Source organism: Eublepharis macularius, chromosome 10 (genome assembly GCF_028583425.1).
Source record: "Eublepharis macularius isolate TG4126 chromosome 10, MPM_Emac_v1.0, whole genome shotgun sequence".
Taxonomy (NCBI): Eukaryota; Metazoa; Chordata; class Lepidosauria; order Squamata; family Eublepharidae; genus Eublepharis; species Eublepharis macularius.
This window is the reverse complement of record NC_072799.1, coordinates 14,941,338-14,963,918: the sequence shown is the minus strand read 5'-3', so window position 1 is coordinate 14,963,918 and position 22,581 is coordinate 14,941,338. Positions and strand designations below refer to the sequence as shown.

The window sequence follows — 22,581 nt, the reverse complement described above, 5'->3', positions numbered from 1 at the left end:
CAACACACTTCAGCCATAACACCTTAAAAACACCAATATCCGTTACAGCCATCACAGTATTGTGCATTGGAGTTCACAGCGGGGTAGGAGGGAGGGTTGTGTGTCAGCACAGAAGAACTCGATGAACATAAGTTACAGGTATGTTAACCCTGTTTTCATCTTCGTTCTTCTGTGCCTCCACACATGGGAGTGTACCAAGCTTCACACAACAAGGAAGGCGGGGGTGAAGTCCAACACAATTTTATTGAACAAACAAGAACAACAATAAATAGATATGCATATATACATCTATGTAAAAAACTGTGTAAGGACACATAAATACTCAATATTTACATATAAATACACCCCCAGGTACATATACACACACTTTCACTCAAGGGTACTCAGCAGGTACGCCAAGAAAGTCATCCCAAAACTCCCTCAGGAAAAGAGGGAGTGTAAGACAGCCTTGGCCACAGATACATCCTGCTCCGCATTGACATCAACGGCGTAATGCCTGACAAAGGTGTCTGCAGAGGACCATGTGGCTGCTTTACAAATGTTAACCAGGGGCACCCCCCTGAGGAGTGCCGAAGAGGATGCTTGGGACCGCGTGGAGTGGGCTCTGACATGGAGCGGGCAAGCCACCCCTGCCAGGGAATAGGCCTTGCTAATGGCCGTCACAATCCACCTAGACAGGGTCTGCGAGGAAGCCCTGTTACCCTTGTCCTTGGCCCCAAAACATACAAACAGGTGAGGACAGGTGCGGAATCCCTTCGTCCTATCAAGGTAATAGGCTAGGGCCCTCTTCAAGTCTAGGGAATGGAGGGCCTTCTCCCCCTTAGAGGAAGGCTGAGGAAAGAATGCAGGCAGTGAAATATCCTGCGAGAGGTGGAAGGCGGACACCACCTTGGGCAGGAACCCAAGGCAGGACGCAGGACCACCTTGTTGGGATGAAACACAAGAAAGGGAGGGTCAGACCGCAGTGCAGACAGCTCACTGACCCTTCTGGCCGATGTGACGGCCACCAAGAATGCTACCTTGTAGGATAGCATATCCAAGGGGCATGTAGCCATAGGTTCAAATGGAGGCAACATGAGACGTGAGAGCACCAAGGACAGCGACCACTGAGGCACTGGCGCTGATACAGGTGGGTAAAGATTGTACATGCCCTTAAGGAACTGGCGGGATTGTGGGTGAGAAAACACCGTAGCACCCTCAAATCGGGTGTGAGCAGCTGATATCGCTGCCAGGTGGACCTTGAGGGAGGAAGCCTTCAAGCCCAGGCCACGCAAGTGGCACAAATACTCGAACACAACCCCCAAGGGACTGTTGTCAGGCACCACTCCTCTGGCAAGTGCCCAGAGCTCAAACCTGCGCCACTTGGCCGCATAAGCGCGCCTAGTGGATGGCCGACGAGCATTCAGGAGGACCTTCTGTACCTCGTCAGTAAAGCCTATCGGGGAGGAACGATCCGCCAAGCCGTTAGGTGCAGCTTCCTGGGATCGTGGTGGACCAGGCTCCCGTTTAGGAGAAGGTCTTGCCGAGGGGGCAGACTCACATACGTCCGTTGGGACATCTGCAGGAGCTTCGGGAACCAAACCTGCCGTGGCCAGAAGGGGGCCACTAGGATGCAGTCCGTCCCGTCCTCCTCTATCTTGCACAGGACCCTGGGAATCAAGGGGAATGGAGGAAACATGTAGTGCAAGCCCTGCGTCCACGTAAACTGGAAGGCATCCCCAATAGAGAGGGGGTCGCTCCCTGCCCTGGAACAGAACGTGTGGGCCTTGGTGGTCGCCGCAGTGGCGAACACGTCTATCACTGGATGACCCCACATCCGGAAGATCGGCCCAATGCACTCTCCGTTCAGTTCCCACTCGTGGTCTAGTAAAGGGGCCCTGCTGAGGGCATCTGCCCGGGCATTGTCTGACCCAGCCACGTGTATAGCACGGAGCGACACGCCGTTCTTGATAGCCCACTGCCAAGTGAGTGTGGCTTCCCGGCACAGGGCCATGGACACTGTGCCCCCCTGCTGATTCACGTAGTACATGGCAGTCGTGTTGTCCGTCTGCACCAAGACATGACGATTTCTCAGCAGTGCTGTAAGAGACACAAGTGCGAAACGAATGGCCCTTAGTTCAAGCACATTGATATGGAGGGTCTTTTCCCTGTCAGACCAGACATCTTGCACCGACACATCACCACAGTAAGCCCCCCATCCCAACAGAGAGGCATCAGTGGTAACCGTGATGTCATGGTGTTGATACCCGAAAGGGGTCCCTCTAAACAAGTTGTCATCAGACAGCCACCAGTCCAAGGAGGAGAGGATGACCCTCGGGATAGAGAATTTGAGGGACGGAGGGTGCAGTAGAGCATCATACCTCCGCACAAACCAGTTCTGGAGAGGGCGCATACGCAGCCTAGCGAAAGGCACCACAGAGGTGGCCGCTGCCATATGCCCTAGTAAGCACTGGATAGTGCGCACAGACTGGAACCGGTTCCTTTTAAACATGGACACAAGACCCCTTAGGGACCGAGCCCTCTCCAAGGGGAGCAGGGCCTTACCCTCTACAGAGTCTAAAAGCGCACCAATGTAGGACACCTTGCAGCTGGGCACCAGCTTGGATTTCTCCAAGTTCACCAGGAGCCCCAGGCGTTGGCAAGTGCTAAGTACCAAGCCAATGTCCTGCACCAGCCTAGACTCTGATTCAGCCACGATGAGCCAGTCATCGAGGTACGGAAAGATGGTACAGCCTTCTTCCCGTAGGAAGGAAACCACAGGGGCCACACATTTAGTGAACACTCGTGGGGCAGTGGACAGGCCAAAGGGGAGCACCTTATACCGGAAAACCCTATGCCGGTAAACAAAACTCAGGTACTTCCTGTGCTCCTCCCGTATGCCCACGTGAAAGTATGCGTCTTTTAAGTCAAGAACCGCAAACCAATCCCCTTGCTTCAGTAAGGCGATCACCGCCGCCAACGTAACCATTTTGAACTTGGTCACCTTGAGGAAGGCATTAAGGCCCCTCAGATCTAAAATGGGACGTAAACCCCCATCCTTCTTAGGGACCAGGAAGAACCTAGAGAAGAAACCCTTTACAGAGTCCTCATAGGGCAATTCTTCCACAGCACCCTTGGCCAAGAGCGACACGATCTCCGCATCCAGCTCGGCCATGGTGTTATTGACAGCTGTCAGGGGTGAACTGCATCTAGGCAGCTCAACGAACTCCAGCCCGTATCCCAGTTCAACAATAGTTAAGACCCATGAGTCAGATGTTATTGACTCCCACTCAGAGAGGAGTGGACTAAGTCTGTCCGAAAAGTTCGGGGATACGGCTGGCGCGACCCGTCAGTACTGCCTCCCGGCGCCCTGCTGATCTTTCTGCTGGGCCGGTTGCTGTGCCTGACGAGGCTTGAAGGGCCGACGCCTCCTCTGCTGTTGTGCGGGAGGGTAAGGCCGCTGCTGGTAGGCAGGATACTGATGGTAGCCCGGCCGCTGCTGTTGGTATCTGCCCTGGTAGTGGTAAGGGCCAGACCTGGGAGCGTACCGTGACCTGGAGGAGGGCTTGTCCGCTGGAGCCAGACCCAAAGACCGCGCCGTCTGCCGGTCCTCCTTCTTTTTCTTCAGGGTCTCGTCGGTCGACTTGGAGAACAGCGAGTCCCCCTCAAATGGCATGCTCTCCACCCTGGAACGTACCTCTTGGGACAGGGCCGTAGACCGCAACCAGGAGTGGCGCCTGAGGACCACCGCCGACGCCATACCTCTAGCAGCAGTGTCAGCAGCGTGGCTCCCAGCGTTCATCTGCTGCTTAGACAGCCTCACAGCCTCTGTCTGCAACAGGGAGACGACAGCCTTCTGCTCAGGAGGGAGGTCTCGTGTATAGGATGCCAACTTCTCCCAGAGGTACAGCTGGTACCCTGCCATGATGGTCTGATAGTTGGCAATCCTCAGACCCAGGGAAGAAACAATGTACTGGCGCCTGCCCATGGCATCCAGCTTCTTGCCCTCCTTATCGGCAGTCACCGAGGAGTGACCCGATCGCCTGGGGTTGAACTCCTCTGTGACCAAGGAGGAAGGTGGAGGGTGTTTCACCAGTGCCGGCCAGGTACCCTGCTTGATCTTGTAGAGCTGCTCAATCCTCTTGGATGTTGGAGGCTGATCACAGGGCACCTGCCATACCTTCTCCACGATTTCCTCAATACCCTCGAGCATGGGGAAGCCAACGTACGCCGGGTTGTCTCCGTAAATGCGTTTGAGGAGCTTGTCCTTGGTCTGGGGAACTGCCGAGGAGATGTCCATCTCGAGAGCCTTGGCCATCCTTGCCATCTGGTCGGCGTAGATGCGGAGGTCCTCGAATGGCGAGTCCGCCGATGGCACTAGCTCCTCAGCCGGCGATGGTTCGGACCAGGACTCCGACTGGTAGCCGCCAAAGCTCTCCACATCCTCCTCATCGGAACCGAGCTGGGATTCCGGAACCTGGAGCGGAGGGGGAGCCCACGCCGACCTCGATGTCGAAGGCCTCGGTTCCGACACGGAGAAGCCCGCAGGTGCCCCCTCCCATTGGCAACGGTATGGCGAGGGGAGGTAGGAAGCCTGCCGATGCCGGGACGCAGTGGACCGAACTGATCGGACACTGTCCCCGGAACCATGCCGCTCACGACCGACCGGAGGTGGAGACGGACGGGCAGGCGACGGACGGCTCCGACGAGGAGACGGGCTCGGTTCCAGCCTCGGCGACCGAAGGGGAAGCGATGGTCGGCTCCGACGGTGCGGGCTCAGCTCCGGCCCCGACGAGAACTCTGCGGGCACCGTCTCGAAGGCCATCGGATCCGGCACAGGAACGGTGATGTCTTCTGGCTCCGGGGAGCCCAGGTGAGGGGAAGGCGTGTGAGGAAGCACGATGACCTCCTCCTGAGGAGCGGGACGCGGTGACCGATGGTGCTTGGTCTTTTTCTTCTTCTTCGCTGGTTCCGAAGAAGACCTCGGAACCGACGCGCTCCTCACCTCCGAAGGGGACCTCGGCTTCGACCTCTTAGGCTTCATCGGAACCGATCTGGACGTCGGTTCCGACCGGGGACTCGGTACCAGGACCCTCGGTTCCGACGTAGGTCTCGGATCCGACCTGGTAGATGACGCGCTACGGGGCGGCCGCACCGGTCCCTGCGCTGGAGAGGCCGCTCTCGACGCCGAGGTACTCGGGGGACGCGGTTTCGACCCCGACCTCGCGGAGGCCACTGAGCCAGCTCTGGAATGCCGTTCGGCAGAGGGGCTTGGGCCGGCCTTGGAGGAGGGCAACGGAGCGCCTCCGGACATGACCTTCTGCCAGAGGGAGGAGTTCAGTCGGGCCTTGCGCTCCTGCCGGGCCTTGCTGGTGAAACCCTGGCAAATTTTACAGGCCGTCACATTATGGGTCTCCCCCAAACAGAACAGGCACAGTTCATGGCCATCGGTCTTGGCCATTTTCGTGTGGCATTGGAGGCAATGCTTGAAGAGAGCCTTTGAGGCCATCTTCAGGGGCACGCGAAAGGAAGGTCAAAAACAGTCCGAGTCAAATTACCGAGTCCACAACAAAGTCCAAAACGAGATCCGAAGAATAGTCGAGGTCACGAAGTCCGAAGTCAAAAAGCCAAGCAATCAGTCAGAATAAAGCACGAAGCACAAAAAAGCACAGAGCAACGAAGCTCACGTTCTCTCCAAGCGGCGGCAAGAAGAGAACGGAGGGAAGGGGCCGTTGGTCGCTGTAGGATCACGTGACCGTTTGGGCGGGAAGACGGTCGCTGAGGCGCGCGACAGACGGCCCCTTCGGAGCCTTGGAAGCTCTAGAAAATTCTCCGGCGGCTGGCCTGCGCCTGCGCAGTCCCCATGTGTGGAGGCACAGAAGAACGAAGATGAACAACATATTTTTCAAGTGGGTTTCCAGGGGTGAAGCGGATCCAACGATCTTCTAAGTAGCCTTCCTTCAACTTAAGTGGCATTTCCTCCAGCAGAAGACCCACTTAAATTGGAGGAAGGCTCACTGGACTGGAGGAAGACCTCAACTTGAGCCAAAAGGACAGGTGGGATATAAATATTTTAATAAATAAATGAAATTAATTTGCTAGCGGAATGGTAGGTTGGGATCAACCTCACTATTTTCTCTTCTGGCAACATTTGGTAATAAAAAAGTGTCATACCATCATTATATTAAGTTTCCCTACCCTCCAACAAAGAGAGTAAGGAGCAGGGCTTTTTTTCAGCTGGAACGCAGTGGAACGGAGTTCCGGAACCTCTTGAAAATGGTCACGTGGCTGGTAGCCCCGCCCCCTGATCTCCAGACAGAGGGGAGTTTAGATTGCCCTCCGCGCCATGGCACAGAGGGCAATCTAAACTCCACTCTGTCTGGAGACCAGGGGGCGGGGCCACCAGCCACGTGACCATTTTCTCCGAGGGCAACCCACTGCGTTCCACCACCTCTTTTCCAAGAAAAGAAGCCCTGGTAAGGAGGTTAGAGAAACCTGGAATGTGATGACATCACACTGTATGTTTTGTTAGATCTTACTGGGGGAGAGGAGAGGAGGGACAGAGTGATGCAGTGGCAGCCTCATGTTGGTTGTTATGCATCCTTCCAGAACTGGACTAGAAAGAGCTAGGTTTAAATCCCGAGAGGGATGTGACAGTCCCTAGATGCAAGTCTAACCTTCTAGCTGCTAACACTATATGTTTTCTCTAGGATCTTACATAAGTCTCTTCCTTTATGCTTTTTTCAATGTTGGATTTGTACAAGGAAATATAAGTGGGAAACATTTATGACCAAATTTGTTCAGGCAAGGTCCATAAACAACCGTCCCCAGGAAAAGAGTACTTTGCTTATCTTCAAAAAATATCTGATTTAATGTTTTTCTATGTGGATTTCTTTACAGGGATAATTTCAAAGCACTACCGTGGGAGAAAAAACATGAAATTGTGTCAGGATCAACCCTTGGAATGCCAGCAGAAAGTTTATTTTTAACTATCATATCTTTCCTCCCTGGGAAGAAGTGATTCTGTGCATAATCTAACAGAATTCCCAGCACCCTTACAGAAATATTTCCAAGGCATTTTGTCGGAAAGTAATTATTAACAGGGCTTTTTTTCAGCGGGAACGCTGGCAACCCACTGAGTTCCATCACCTCTTTCCCCAGAAATAAAGCCCTGATTATTAGGCATCACAAAACACTTGTGCGGATCATGCCAAGGACTGAAAAGCATGGTATTTGAAAACAAAGGGACAAGGAAAGCCTCACACAGGGCATAGGGGTAGGATGGCAAGGAGTGATTGAGGTAGGCCAGGGAATTTCAACAGCTGGAACTCAAGTCTAGAGAGGTCAAAGAGAGCAGACGCGCATGCTCATGTTTCATGTATAAACGAAACCAGTTAGCCGAATTTTGGTTGCAAGTTTTCAGTGTTGCATATCTGTTTCTCTTGGGTTGCTTTTCTGCAGCGCCTTTCGTTCACCATAATGCAGCTCAGCAAACAGACAAATTGTATAATTGATGATAGACTGGAAAGGAAAACCACCATCGAGAAAAACAAACAAACTTCCCATTGCTTATTCCCCAAAGAAAATTTCCCCACTAATAATTAAAATAAATTAGACTTGTGGGGAAAGAATTATTAATCTGCTCAAGGATAATCACTTCCTTCATTTGCCAAGTTTCCGATCTGCATGTGATGAACTGGAATGGCATGTGGTTCCAGCATCCATCCTGGATGGCTTGCATGCTGGGCACCCCAGGCAGCCACACACACATTTCATTCCTTTTTTTAAAAAAATAAACAACTTTTATTAATTACAAACAGAAACAATAACAATAAACATTAAATTGCAAATACATGGAGTAATATATTGGTTATACAAGCTTGCAGGTTTCGAAGAAAAACATTTAAAACACTTGCTCACTATAATTTGTAGTTCATATACCACAAGAATAAGTCACAGTATATTGGTATTGTTGGTTTAGTTCATAGTGCTAGACTTTCAATATATCTTGGTATGGATGGTTGGGAGGAAGTGTTTCAGTTTCATCAATGAAATTTAAGAAAGACCACCATTTTTCATAATAGTTAGATGTCGAGGAATTAGCCGATAAATTGTCTGTTATTTTATCTATAATGAGCTGATTCCACACTCTGGAGTACCAATGGTTCGAGGATGGTGGAGATCCACACACACATTTCAAGTAAATCAAAACCTCCACAGCAAGTCAGTTCTTGACCTGATAAACAAGACTGCATATATAACCATTAGAAGGCTGATCTTGAGTTTTCACCGTATGTTCAGTTGGCACACAAGGGGGCATCTTTACTTGTGTAGCTGGATGAATTTCCTAATGGTCCTGAGATTTTTTCCCTCTGACATTTATCAATCCCCAGAGTAGATATTTGCTTACAAACATTCACTGGGCCTCACTGGAGGTGGGAGTGCAGGGTAGATAAGTCCCTCTATCCTTGCAGAAAAATACAGAAGATTAAAAAGCCTCCCCAAACTATCTTGACAAAGGATGCTACAGAAAAATATTCCAGGCAATAGCCTGTAGGCCACCAAAGCAAGCAATCTGGATGGCTCAGGCAAGCAAGCCATCTTGGGTTGGGGGCATGGCTGAGTGGCAGACCATCTACTTTGCATGCAAGTTCCATGCCCAACTTCTCCAGTTTAAAGGATCAGGCAGGAGGTGATGTGAAACACCTCTACTAGAGGCAGCTGCCAGTCAGTGTAGGCAATATTGACCTTGATAGACCAGTGTAGGCCATATTGACCTTGATAGAGCTCTAACTCATAAGGCAGCTTTGTGTGTGTTTAAGCTGCCCTCAGTCTAGCAAAAGCTCAGGCAGCCTTGAGCAATGAATAGCCAACAAGGGTTCTTCTGAACCTCAGAGAGAGATCCGCTAATCCTGCTCTCCACAGTAACATGGGGAGCAGAAAATCACAACAGCTGGAGGTCTGTGGGCAAGCATCCTATGGCAAACATCCTCAATGGCTGAAGGAGCTGCGTGGGAGGCTCATTCATGATTTTCCATTTTTAGGACCATGCTTAAAACATCTCAGGTGTTAGGTTGATGCCATATACAGTTTCCCTATAACTTAGCCCATTTGCCATCACTCATATATTACCAGTATGGCAGAATGAACGGAGGCCTCAGAATGAAGAAAAGCCAAACAAGAATGAAGGAAATACTCAGAAGGGGGTGAGCAGATACGTCTAGACCCCAGAGTACACACTTGCTATATCATCATCATCATCATCATCATCGTCATCGTCATCGTCATCGTCATCATCTCGCCTTTCTCATCAGATCCAAGGAGGTTTACATAGGGCAAGTGAATGTATCAGCAACTAGAACATTCACTGAGCAAAGTACAATGGTAAACAACAGTTAGGACATTCAGTGAAAGAGATACAATAGGGTATGGAAGCAGAAAATTTGAAAAACGAAGCATTAAGCCAAGCACAGAGATGAAATCTTCCTGAAACAAAGAATAAGTAATGTACACAGCATGTTTAGCAACACAGAAACTCCCTAGTAGGTTCATGTCTTACATCAGCAGACAGTACGCACCAGAGCAGTGTATAGTCCCTGTCCCTACCAACGCATCTCTCTGAGCTACTTCTTATGACACAGTCCTGTAATCTGAGTAGAAAGCCCTCCTGAATAATTCAGTTTTGCATAGTTTGCAGAAAGCCAGGAGAGTGGGAATGACCTTGTCAGGCAGGCCATTTCATAAGGTGGGGGCCACCATAGAGAAAGCATGCGTGCAGGCAGCTGTTGATTTTTATCCAACTGCAGGATGGCATCTGATCTCCTTTGACATGCACGACACACTAGTTCGTTCGTGGTCTGCCACTTCTGTTTTGTCTCTGTCTTTGACTCTGGAGGTGCCTCACTGGATTCTTTGGTGCATCGGCCAGCAACAATAGAGGTTACTCCTTGCCACAGGGGGCATGGCTCCATCTTTGAATTCTGAGCCGGGCTAGATCTGGCCAGAGGGAGATAAGCCTGCTTTGCATTCTTCTCTCTGATTTCCCAAACAACACACTGCCTGTTGAGCACAACAGCAGCCTCTGCAATTTCCCTTAAAAATAAGAGCAGCATTCCTTCTGCAGCTGGCTGCTAGGCACCTTTCAAATGCTGCATATTCCACATACCCGAGCGCCTTGTCAAAAGTATTAAATATGTTCTGAAACATTTGGTAATCTATTAAAATAATTGTAAGAGAAACTCTAGGCAGCACATTTTAAAATCCTTTGGCATTCCTTGCTGTCTATTTGATAGCATGTTTTCCCCTCTCTCTGGGTGATTTAGAGCATTTAAAAAGCATTTCTAATTCTATTAATCAAAATTAGATTTAGCTGCATTAGAGAGCTACAGTGATTCTTAGGTTCCAGTTGCTGCTACAGAAAGGATTGGTACTCATTCCAGAGGGAAAATCCAGTTGCACCAAATACAAAAACATATACGCTGTAAAGTCATTGCATGCTAACAGAAGAAAGAAAGGCCTGAAACTGACTTGCACTGAAGCAGACATTTGGTGCACGTGCAACAAGGAAGTGACGCCCCCCTTGTGTGGGGCTGGTTTGATAATTTGATAATCAGCCCAGTGCTGGGCCTTTACTTCCTTGTTGCACCGGGAATGACATCATTCCTAGCGTGACAAGGGCATGCTCTGGAGATAAGGACTCCCAATGTGTGTGCCCCCACACCCCCGTTCCCTGGTTTGGGCTCCAGGGACCTGGCAACTCTCTCTAAAAGCCATTGTTGTATAGTAGTTAAAACAGTGGACTAGTATCTGGGAGACTCAGATTTGAATCTCCATTCTGCCATGGAAGCTTGCTGGGGTGACCCAGTCTTACAGTCTTAACCTACCTCACAGGGTTGTTGTGAGGATAAAACGAACGAGAGGAGAATGGTGTAAGCCGTTTTCAGTGAAATCGTAAGCAGAGTCACTCCAGTCTTGATTTCAATGGGCTTAGACTGGAGTAATTCTGCTTAGATTTCACTGTTTGGGTTCCTACTAGGGAGAAAGGCAGGATATAAATATAGTAAATAAATTCCATACTTGTCAGAATATTTGTTGACTATTTATTTATTTAAAACCTTTACTATTTGTAGTGATTTGCTGTTTGCTTTGGCCTTTGCCTTTGGCCCTTTAATTCAGCTTTCCCTTACTTTCCCTTAAACTTTTACCTCAGGAGAGTCCTGGTCACAACTAACACTCTTTATTTCCACTCACAGAACTTCAAGTGTTCTCTACTTTATCCAGGCTTATGCCTTGAGAACACCTTCCCTTTTTGTTTGTTTGCTTGTTTGTTTGTGTGACCTATGTATTGCTGCTTCCCTGACTCCCTCAGATGGCTTTTGCTGCCACCAAAGGCTTTCGCCTGAGACCTCCTCAGTTTAACTACTACAGGAAGGCTTTGTTATAATGGGAGTTTAACAGAATGGTCAGCACGTGGGGAATTTTTTTCTTAAACAAAAGTAGTATTTATTTGTAAATATATAATCATGATGGTTGCAGAGTTTTGATAAGCAGATTGGTTTCAGAACAGTTCTTAAGTTTAGCAGTTTCAAATATAATTGTGTCTTCTTAAGGATATTTTCACTGACTCACTCAAACAGACTAATTTCCCACACAAATCTTCACCAATGAACTAAATGCTCCTTTCATTCCACACTAGAGTTGCCAGCTCCATCTTAGGAAATGCCTGGAGATTGGGGTGGGGGTGGAGCCTGGAAAGGGTGGGGTTTGGGGAGGGGAGTGGCCTCAGTGGGGTATAATGCCATAGACTCCACCCTCCAAAACAGCCATTTTCTCCAGAGGAACTGATCTCCAGAGAACTGATCTCTATGGTCCAGAGGAACTGATCTCCAGAGGAACTGATCTCTATCTCTACGGAGATCAGTTGTAATTATGGGAGACCTCCAGCCATCACCTGGAGGCTGGCAACCCTATTCCACACAGACATCGATTCCCTCAGGCCCTTCCAAACAGTTTGCCTGACTTAGCCAGAATAACCTCTTTCTGAGATATATAAAGGCTGACTGAAAACCTTTCCCTCAGCACTGACTAAAAAACTGCAGTTCACTCTGCTCTCTAGGATGCAGCTACTAGCCAGCCAGATTACACTCTCTATTCACCTTCTTTCTTTCCCCAGAGGCCTACATTTAAACTTACATCAACAATTTAAAAAACCCCCACATTATCAGGCAGAAATAAAATTCAAAGTTGAATCCTTTGGTGGCGCTAATTGCTGGAAAGTACTGGGTACCCCTTTGTAGTCATCTACATTGGCCTCCGACTGCTGAGGGAAGGAGAGGGAGCTCTTGAGGAGCTTTCAAAATGACACTTGAGAAAGCAAAGAAAAATACTGGCTACTGATGTAGTAAAAGTGCTACAGTTGCCTGCCCCCCCCTTCCAAATCTCAGTTTTGTTGGTTTCAGAAATGACACAAAGGCAGTTTAGGATGAAATTGCAGAGGAAGGGGGCAAGATGTATGTGTGTGAGAGAGAGTTTCTTTTCATTCAAACATAAGGCACACTTTCCCTCCTAGACTCATGAAAAAGATTGTCTCAACAATGCCATGCCAGGAATGATCAGTTTTTTCAGGTTTGTTTTTTAAATGCAGAGCTCTTAGCAGAAAAAGGGGGCTGTTCACGATTGGTGAGGGAATTGAGGATGATGTTGTGTGGAAACAAGCGAACAAAAAGATGCAACTCTAAGGAAGCTGAAACAGAGAAAAGCTCACAGCCCAGGTCTATTACCAGTGAATTTCTTGACTCCAATCAGCACAATCAAAGAATCTGTCATATATGCCTGTCTGCATATCTGCCATGAATATATTCTGTCTGCATATCTGCGTGAATGTATTCTGAGTTCTATACTAGTCCTCTGAGGGCATGAAAAGTTTCTTGTTGATGTTAAGGCAGTAGGTTATCGCTCAAATATTTACTTTCTCTTTCCCCGCTGCTTCCAGAAGTGTCTTTGACGGCTGCTTGCGGCTAGCTCGAAATGTATCTTCTTGGGAACTGAGATGATTTCATTCTTTGTTCTGTCTAGTCTAAACCTAGTTCTTCCCTGGCAACCCCCCCCCCGGCTCTTTCGCACCCAAAAACTTTAACGGTCCTTATCCTGATGGTGGGAACGTTCCCTATAACTAACATCACCAACCCCAGTTATATCACTTCTGCCAATGCACTTGTCTGAGCACCTTGAACTTGCTGAATTTCTAATAAAGTTACTTCAGCCAATATACCTGCATGTTTGCTGTGGAGAACTGGGGAATTCTACCTGCCAAGGACTGACAGAATCGTTTTACATTCCTATGTAAGCTTGGACTGGAAAAAAATTATACATTTACTCCTTTGCTAACAGGCATGTCTCATCCAGAGAAAAGCACCAGGTCATAGCAGGACTGCATCTTACTGCTTTTCATTTCCTTCCTCTTATAATTTTTATTGGCCCTTATTATCTCTCATGGGTCCCTCTGTGACTTTCTGCATCTGCACGAACAGTACAGGACGAATTGTAGGGTAAAGAACAGAGCAAAGAGCAAGCGGCAGCCTCATCGGCTTGTTCAGGAGTATGTGTGGGTAAAGAAACCCACAGGTATGCTGCTTGCAATGCCAGGCTCACGTATTTGCGATTGCAAGTAGCTCTGCTTGTATTTAAGTGCCCCGTCCGGCTTTGAAAATAGTCATTTGAACCAGCTGCTGAAATGGGTGAATGATAGATGAGCTTAATGGTGTTCCAAATTAGCACTGAGTGTTTTGAATATACTATGTGCTGTCAAAATCCTCCAGTGTAGAACCTTTCAGCAATACAACTCTATGGCAAATAGGTCAGCATTTGCAAATTAGAACTGTTCGTAGTGCACCCATAGGTAATTTTCCAGATGAGCACAGGGCTAGTGGGGCATAGCAGAAAAGCTTGGACTAGGTAAACCTGGCGTCTAATTCCAGCTCAGCTGTCACATGGCAAGAGCTTTAACATACTTTTCAGGGTTGGTGGAGGATAAACTGGAATAACCCCTAAGAAACCACTCTGAGATCCTTAGAGGAAGGGAGGGATCCAGATGCTATTTATTTATGCTGCGCATTTATATCCTGAACTCTCAGCCAAACTTGGGTCTTTGAAGTGGTTTACGGTAAAAAAAAATTAAATTATATATGAATGCAAGGAAGCAAGAGGATATTTCATGATGAGTTGGCTTCAACTGGCTTGCCCCATGGACCATTCAATGCCATGCCCTATGACTTGGCATTCTCTCTGCTTTTTTCTTTCTTTCTCTGTCAGTCTTTATCATCAGGCTAAGAACAGTTCCTTGCTTCAGCCCTCCAGTTTTCTCTCCCCACCCACACAACGCATCCAGATAAAATTGCTCCCTATAGCAGATTGGGAATTCAGTCAAAAACTAATTACAAACAACGATGGCTCAACAGCTTTTTTCACTTTGTGGTTCCATGAGCTTGTGATGTCAGTCATCCGGTTTGACTTCCCCTTCCCATAAGTGAAACTACTGCCTTTCCACGAAGGGGTGGTGAAAGAAAAGGGTGGTGACGGGAGACAGATGGGATGGCGACGGGGCTGAGAAACACAAATCAGACCCACCAGGCATTTGATTTATCTCTGACTACAAGATAATAATTTTGCTGGCACCTTTCATGGCTTTCTTAAATAGGACAGTGAGCTTAGATTGAATCAAGCTGTTTAATTTTCAGAAGTTAGTACCCCAGTGGGACCCCAGCCCTATACAGCAGAACACATACAATTTGTTGCAGCCATTGCCTTGTACTAATACAACATGCATCCCTGAGCTCGAGAGAACAACCTATTGGGGGGGGGAGTAGTTTTGAGTGTTGGGTTTCGGTATCACAAAAGCAGCACAACAGCCCCTCAGCAAGGTAGAGTTTTCATCATACTTGGGGAACTCCTCCAGTACGCAGAAAAACATCTTCATAAATTTACCAAAAGACTTCTCCCAGAACCACAGAATGTTGAGAGCAGCTAAAGAAAAGTTAAAGGGGAAAAGAGTCCTCTCTTATTTATTTATTTAAATATTTGTGTCTTGCTTTTCTCTTTGGAGGGGCCCAAAGCAGCGCACAACAGCAATATCTATCTGTCAATCAATCTACCAACCAACATATAATAAAGCAACAAACTATACCTTTGGCTGGTCCCGCATTTCATAGCTGGCTGGTCCAAAGACCCCAGCTGTGAGCTGCAGGACAGAGCCCTTCAGCTCTTAGCCCTTTGGCTCATGTCCAAACTTGATAGGTACGTCCAAACAGGAAGGAGACAAAAGCCCAGCTGAGATGTGAAGCAGTCGGCTAAATGGTAAGTGCCAATGGGTGCAGCAGGCCAAGAGATGGCCGCTGGTTCATGGCCTGAGGGTTACAAACAGGGTTCCTATCCCAAGGGAAACACTCAGAAAGCAGATCGGCGCTCACAGTGTCCTCTATTGCTCTCTCCACTTGTTACAGAGTTGCGTTTTCTTCCTCTGGACTATAGAGTTACTCCACCCTCTCTGAGTCTCTCCTCATGCTCTAACTCTGCCCTAGTCCAGCCCCACGCTTCTCCTGGCTACCTCTTTTAAGGCGTGCCCCAGGAGCTGGATTTGCTTTTGTGGGCTGGGTCCTTCCCCACCTCTCTGGCTCAGCCCCCTCCATAGCTCCAGTGGAATGCCATTGACTTCCACGGATGCTGGAAATGCCATCCAGCCCTGTCACAGCCAGCTGATGCTGGGCCATACACACCCAACAGACACCCTTGTGAGACCTGAGGAGGCCTCTCTCTGAACTGGGTAGCTGCTTGTCCTCCCGGGACTTTATGCCAGCTGGTGTCTCCACCTCTTGAGCCCCATGTCTGCTGAGATTGGGTGCCTAGCTGCAACCATGGCAACCAGCCCAGAAGCACCCATCATGATCCCCAAAGCCAAGATGCGGGTGGAGGAGACTGCCCCTGAGCCTTCTCATAGGTTACTGCAGCATGAGGTTGACCAGGAGGTCCTCCAGCTTCTGTCCCTGGGTAAGTCCAGGCCCCCTACTTTTTAGATGGATTCTAATGGGGAAAGATTCAGAACTACACGGATGAGTAAAGAATCTAGGTGAGAAACTTGATTGGGGAAGGATGAAGGAATGAGGAATTTCTCATCTAGAGACTGGTCGAACAAGAATAGCCACTGGCGTTTTTTGATTAATATAAAAATGACGCAGAAGGAAACAAACTGTTTATGCTACACAGCCAGAGAACCATTGCATTAATTTGTCATTTAAAAAGATTGATGAAGACTAAATATTAGAGAGGGAAAGCAGACTAGGCAGGATTGCCAACTCCAGGTTAAGAAATTCCTGGAAAGTTGGGAATAGAGTCTAGGGAGGGTGGTGGCACCTCAGTGGGGTATAACACCATAGAACCCATCCTCCAAAGCAGCCATCCCCACCCCACCCCCACTCCAGGAGAACTGATCTCTGTAGTCTGGACATCAGTTGTACTTCTAAGAGATCTCTAGGCCCCACCTGGAGGCTAGGCCAGGAACCAAAGGCCTGCTCATGAGCCCCTGAGCAGGTACCATAGTTCACAGAATCACAGAGAGTTGGAAGGGGCCATACAGACCATCTAGTCCAACCCCCTGCCCAATGCAGGATGAGCCTAAAGCATCCCTGACAAATATTCATCCAGCCTCTTCTTGAAAACTGCCAGTGAAGGGGAGCTCACCACCTCCCTAGGCAGCTGATTCCACCTTAGAACTACTCTGACCGTGAAAAAGTTCTTCCTAATATCCAGCCGGTACCTTTCTGCATGTAATTTAAGCCCATTGTTTCAGGTCCTACCCTCTGCTGCCAACTGGAACAGCTCCTTGCCCTCCTCCAAATGACAGCCTTTCAAATATTTAAAGAGAGCAATCATGTCTCCCCTCAATCTCCTCTTCTCTGAACTAAAGATTCCCAAGGCCCTCAGCCTCTCCTTGTAGAGCTCAGTCTTCAGACCCCTGATCATCCTCGTCACTCTCCTCTGCACCCTCTCGATTCTGTCCACATCCTTTTTGTATTGCAGCCTCCAGAACTGCACACAGTACTCCAGGTGCAGCCTGACCAAGGCATAGTTTTTGAGAGCCCTCTTTCCTACCAGGGACTTTAATGCCCCCTTCCTTACAAACTGCTTATAAATATTGTGGTGACCCTACGAAGCAGCATTCATCTCACAGCAAGGGGCTGCGGCCGCAGCAGAAAATCAAAACAGCCTCCATCCCTAATCTGTGCTGTTGGTACATGAGCTGTGGGGTGGGGGGGCAAGGTAGGCATAGGAGAAGAGATGTTAGGACATCAGTAAGTTGTCGTGAACATTATGATAGGGGGTGGGTGGGAAATGAAGGATGCCGCTCCCGTTTTCAAATCCACTGTACACTTGATAGAGTGTTTGCCTCTGACCTTCGGCTACCTTTTAAGATCTAATTTAAACTTAGTCTATACGCAAACGGCTTAAGGTGTATTTAAGTTCTGTTACACGCCTTCCCTCTTCCTGCAAACTCCTCACACCTGCACATCTCTTCATCGTCTGATACCTCCTCATACCTTGACTCCTGCTGGCTGGTCTACTCTGATCTCACAAAGGCTGTTCAGGCAGATGTGTCAGAATTACTCTGGCTGCCATTGCAGAATACATTCTGATGGCCCAGAGTGCTCAAGCAATCGGGCCAGTTAGGAGAAAAGACAAGAGGCCTTAGGGTTGGAACTGTAAAATCCTTGACAAATCGTGTCAAATTGCTTAAATATTGCCTAGATATTGTGGGCCTTCATAGTTCAGATCGGTTAAGTGATTCTGGGGCCTTCCGTTGAGAGCCACACAGATCACATGCACAACTGTTGTAATATTAAGGCATTATTAACCCTCCAGTCTGTTATACCACGCACTGTGTTATAGTATGTGCCCTCTTAGTTCTAATGCTTCTTTAAGACCTCTCTTACCCCAATATGCTCATTCCAAAAGGGACTTATCTGCCTTTTGCATTGTGGTTTCTTAAATCCTGAAATTCACATGCCTTTGCTTTACGTGCCGTGTGCTAAGTCAACAGACACACGATAATGTGACAGATCTTAATCAGCCACGTCACATGTCGTACCTCTTACATCAGCTTTCCATTGGTTCTAATAACCCAAGGAAATGATAATGCACAGTGAAGGCCAAATCCTGCCCTGGCGCCAGCAAACCAGCAAAGTGAGGATTTGCAGACGCACGCACTCACTGCCAGGCGTGTCTTCCTCTGGAAGAACTTTGCCATGCAAATGGTTGGGGAAGATTAATGGCGACATCTTCTTATTAAAATGACGGGAGGTGTCTAGTGGGATGCCACAGAGATTGGCTCTTGGCCCTTCTTTTATTTAGCATCGTAAGTGGCATGCTGGAGCAACTCTCAGATCAAAGAATTTCATGCAGCTCCTGTCAGCATCGCTCCTCTTTGATCTTGCCTGCTCTCCCCATTGAGTCCTGATACCCCTGCAAGCCACTGTGTTGTCTTCTCAGCTCCAAAGCCCAGAAGGGACAGAAGAAGAAGGGCATGGTTTTCCATGGGAAGCGCTTCCATATTCTTTTGATGCCATTTGGAGAGGTATTTGACTGTAACACATTATGGTGGTGGAAAGTGCTGTTAAATTATAGCTGACTTATGGCGACCCCTGCTGGGGCTTTCAAGACAAGAGACTAACAGAGGTGGCTTGCCATTGCCTGCCTCTGTCGGCAACCCTGGTCTTCCTTGGAGTTCTCCCAATCAATTAGTAACCAAGGCTGACTCTGCTTAGCTTCTGAAATCTGAGGAGATCAGGCTTGCCTGGATTATCCAGGTCAGGGCAGCACACTATGAGATCACTACAATGTCTACTGCATTTGGGGATGTTGCTATTCCAGGAGGGCACTGTTGTGCATACCTCTAGGTAAATGTGAACTTGCTCCCAAGCTGTAGCTAAAGACAGAAGACCCTGGAAGTAAGCAAGAACCTATTGGAGGAGTAACTGTAGTCTCCCCTCGAGCACAACATGGCTACAGGTAGCAACGGTCTTCAGGGAAAAATCAGTGTGTCCATGGTAAATGGTGAAAACTATACCACACAAATCTATAGGCTCCGAGTGATTTAGCACAGAGATGAGTAAGTCCTTGAAGCCCATATAAAGAGAGATTATGGTGACTTTTATGGAGCTTATTCTTACAATGGAACTAGTCAAAATCAGGAGTAGTCAACCTTATTGACTAAGTACATTGGGGAAAATATAACACCCTCGACTTTCTGTCAACTGAAATGGAAACTTGGGACACATGTAGCTGCCTTATACTGAGTCAGACCACTGGACTATCAAGGCCAGGGTCGTCTACTGTGGCTGGCAGCAACTCTTCAGGTAGAAGCCTTCCACATCACCTCCAACCTGATCCTTTGAACTGGAGATGCCCTGGACTGAACCTGGGGCCTTCCGCATACAAGACAGATTGTCCTACCAGTGAGCTGTAGCCCCTAACCTTGCCATTACCTGAATTAACAACACAAACATAATGAAAATGTCTTTCCTCAAAGAGTGAAACTTCAAGTATAGTCACCGCTGTCTATAATCAGGACCAGCACATCGGACCGCATTTTGTTTATTGACCATTTTGTAAAATAAATAACCGGAACAAATCTGTTAATGATAGGATGTTTGGGAGATCATTAATTCAAAGGGTTGTTATAAGTTGGAAATGGGTTGCTGATATATAACACTCCCCCTCCCACAAAATTAGTGTCTTTTAGGCACATTTTAAAACATGGTCAGGAGCTACATAAGTTGTCTAGCAGAATTCTCACATCTACCATTCATAATGTTTCTTAGAAGAAGCCTTCCAGCATATAAAATGTGTATATAAAACAGACACCGATTTAGAGTGTAAATTTATCAAAAGGGAAAGGGACCTATGCTGACTTTTGTTAGAGGGAGCTATAGGTCTTGGACTCATACATCACGCTCAGTCCTCTTTTTGCATTCCACTAAGCATACAAAGGCAATGTTACATGCATGCGCACTCACACACAGAGCACACACACACAGAGCACACACACACTTTTCCTTGTCTTGGCAGAAATCCACTCGCTCTTGCCCTAAACAGGCTTCTCCACACATGACTCCTCATGGTCTTGATTTCATTCTGCCACAGGCAGACAGCATGAGTCTACAAGCACATCAGCTATGCCTGAAAGACACAGAGACTCAAGCAAGTGAACCAAGCCACATGCTACAACGGGAAGGACAACCTCTTTGCCACCGCCTCAGAGCCAATTGTCAGTTTGACCTGATGCAAAATTCCTTCCCCAGTCCAAATCCAGAGACTCATATTTGTGAGTGTGAAGCGAAATCCAGCCACGGAGTCTCTCCAAGAGATGGTTTTATAGAGGAATAAGGACAACAAAGCCAAACATCTTGCCTGCAGCTGTGCCAGTCCCTGATATCCAAAGGAAAACAACAAACAAAAACACAAGATCACAGATAACGATAGTTATTATTTTTAATAGCCCTAAAGATCAAAATTATACAAAGTGCATGTGTGAAGCAAGCCTTTGTGCAACTGAAACGCCAGATTAAAATAATCTAATGCCCATTTAAGTTGTCTGCAGATGGGCACGTGTGTCATATATGTGATACGATGTATACTGACCCCTGGAGAAGGACAGGGTATTCAAGTGTTGGAGAAAGGTGGGACAGAAATATTTAAATGAAATAAATTTTCAGAAGTGGTATATTTTGAGCAAGGATGTGGAACGGTGTGGGATAGACTGCTCTCATCAGATCCTGAGAGCCAGTTTGGTCTAGTGGTTAAGAGAAGAGGACTTGAATCTGGAGAACCGGATTTGATTCCCCGCTCCTCCGCTTGAAGCCAGCTGGGTGTTCTTAGGTCAGTCACAGCTCTCTCCGAGCTCTCTCAGCCCCACCCACCTCACAGGGTGATTGTCATGAAGATAATAATAACACACTTTGTAAACCGCTCTGAGCGCATTAAGTTGTCCTGAAGGGTGATATATAAATTGAATGTTATTTATTATCATTATCATTATCATTATCATTATCATTATCATTATCATTATCATTATCATTATCATTATCATTATCATTATCATTACTGGAGTCAAAACTTGGAAGGGGGACTACAAAGGAAGACTCTGCAGAGGAAGGCACTGGAAAGCTACCTCTGTTTTTCACTTGATGTGAAAGCCCCTTGCCGGGGTCCACCATATCAGCTGCAACTTGATAGCACACACATACATGCAAATTTTTAGGAAGGTTTTTTTTGCTAGAAAGACAGGAGGAAGCCATTGGAACCATGGAAGCAGGAGAGTCAAAGGCATGCAGGAGAAAGGGAGTGACACTGTAAGCTGTTCTCAGTAGCTCTCAAAGATGTCTCCCAAAGGTATTTGCATTCACTTGTTTCAGATAGTTCTACAGTTCTATTGTACAAACGGAAGGTCCCTGGAGAAACTTTTGCTCAGTGATGTGTTGTGGTCTGGCAAGTCAATCGCACAGAGCTTGGTATAACCTACACTGCAGATTTCTGGCTTTGCCACGCCTGAGTAATAAATACACCTGTCTCTTACCTAAGTGTGATAAGGCCTGCCTATGACAACCACACCTGCATCTATTTGCTATATCTCCTTAGATACTGTTTCGCTCCTTTTAAAGCCTGCTACCAGAACAGCACATAGAGATTCTGCAGTGATGCTTGATCAGATGAACCACCAGTTTGAAATTAAGAAGAAAACGGGGCTCTTCCGGGCTGGAGAGAGGGTGGGCAAAAGGCTGGATGAAGTCAGTGATGGGGGGGGGGGGCGGCGAGTGAATTGGGAATACCTTCCTGTTAGCTTGTCCTCTTGCTATACTTTTAGGTGGGTAGCAGCAGGGCTTTTTCCCAGCAGGAACACGGGGGAACGGAGTTCTGACACCTCTAAAATGGTCACATGGCTGGTGGCCCCGCCCCCTGATCTCCAGACAGAGGGGAGTTTAGATTGCCCTCCGCACCGCTCAGCGGTGCGGAGGGCAATCTAAACTCCCCTCTGTCTGGAGATCAAGGGGTGGGGCCACCGGCCATGTGACCATTTTCGCCGAGGGCAATTTAAACTTTTAAAAACTCTCCCCTTGTTCCAGCTGACCCAAAGTGACGTCATTGTGCGGTCTTGAGTTCCACCACTGAGTTCCACCACCTCTTTTCCCAGGAAAAAAGCCCTGGGTAGCGGTATTAATCTGTGGTAGAACAGGAGGATTTGAGTTTAGTGGCACTTTAGAGACTAACAAGGTTTTTAGAGTATAACCTTTTAAGAGTCTGAGCTCTCTTTCTGTGGCTGATTTCCCACTCACGTTTTAAGTCGCCATTAGTGAGCATTCGCCGCGATCTCAAATGGTATCGGTTTTGTGCCTGCGTGTTTTACACTTTAACAACAGATTCGATTCGATTGCTTTGGCAAAACTGCTGGGGATTTTTGAGAAAAGCTAAATTTCAGTAAGGCAGTGAAATATGAAGCATGTGCACGCGCACAGACATGCATGTGGAAATGACATGCATAGTCCATCCATGGAGACC

The 22,581-nt window shown here is 47.7% G+C and overlaps 1 protein-coding gene across 1 annotated transcript in view; it reads right to left on the bottom strand.

The window, feature by feature from the left end:
* Window positions 1–22,581, bottom strand: part of CFAP299 (cilia and flagella associated protein 299) — a 374,767-nt gene that overhangs the window by 17,185 nt on the left and 335,001 nt on the right. The window lies entirely within an intron of this gene.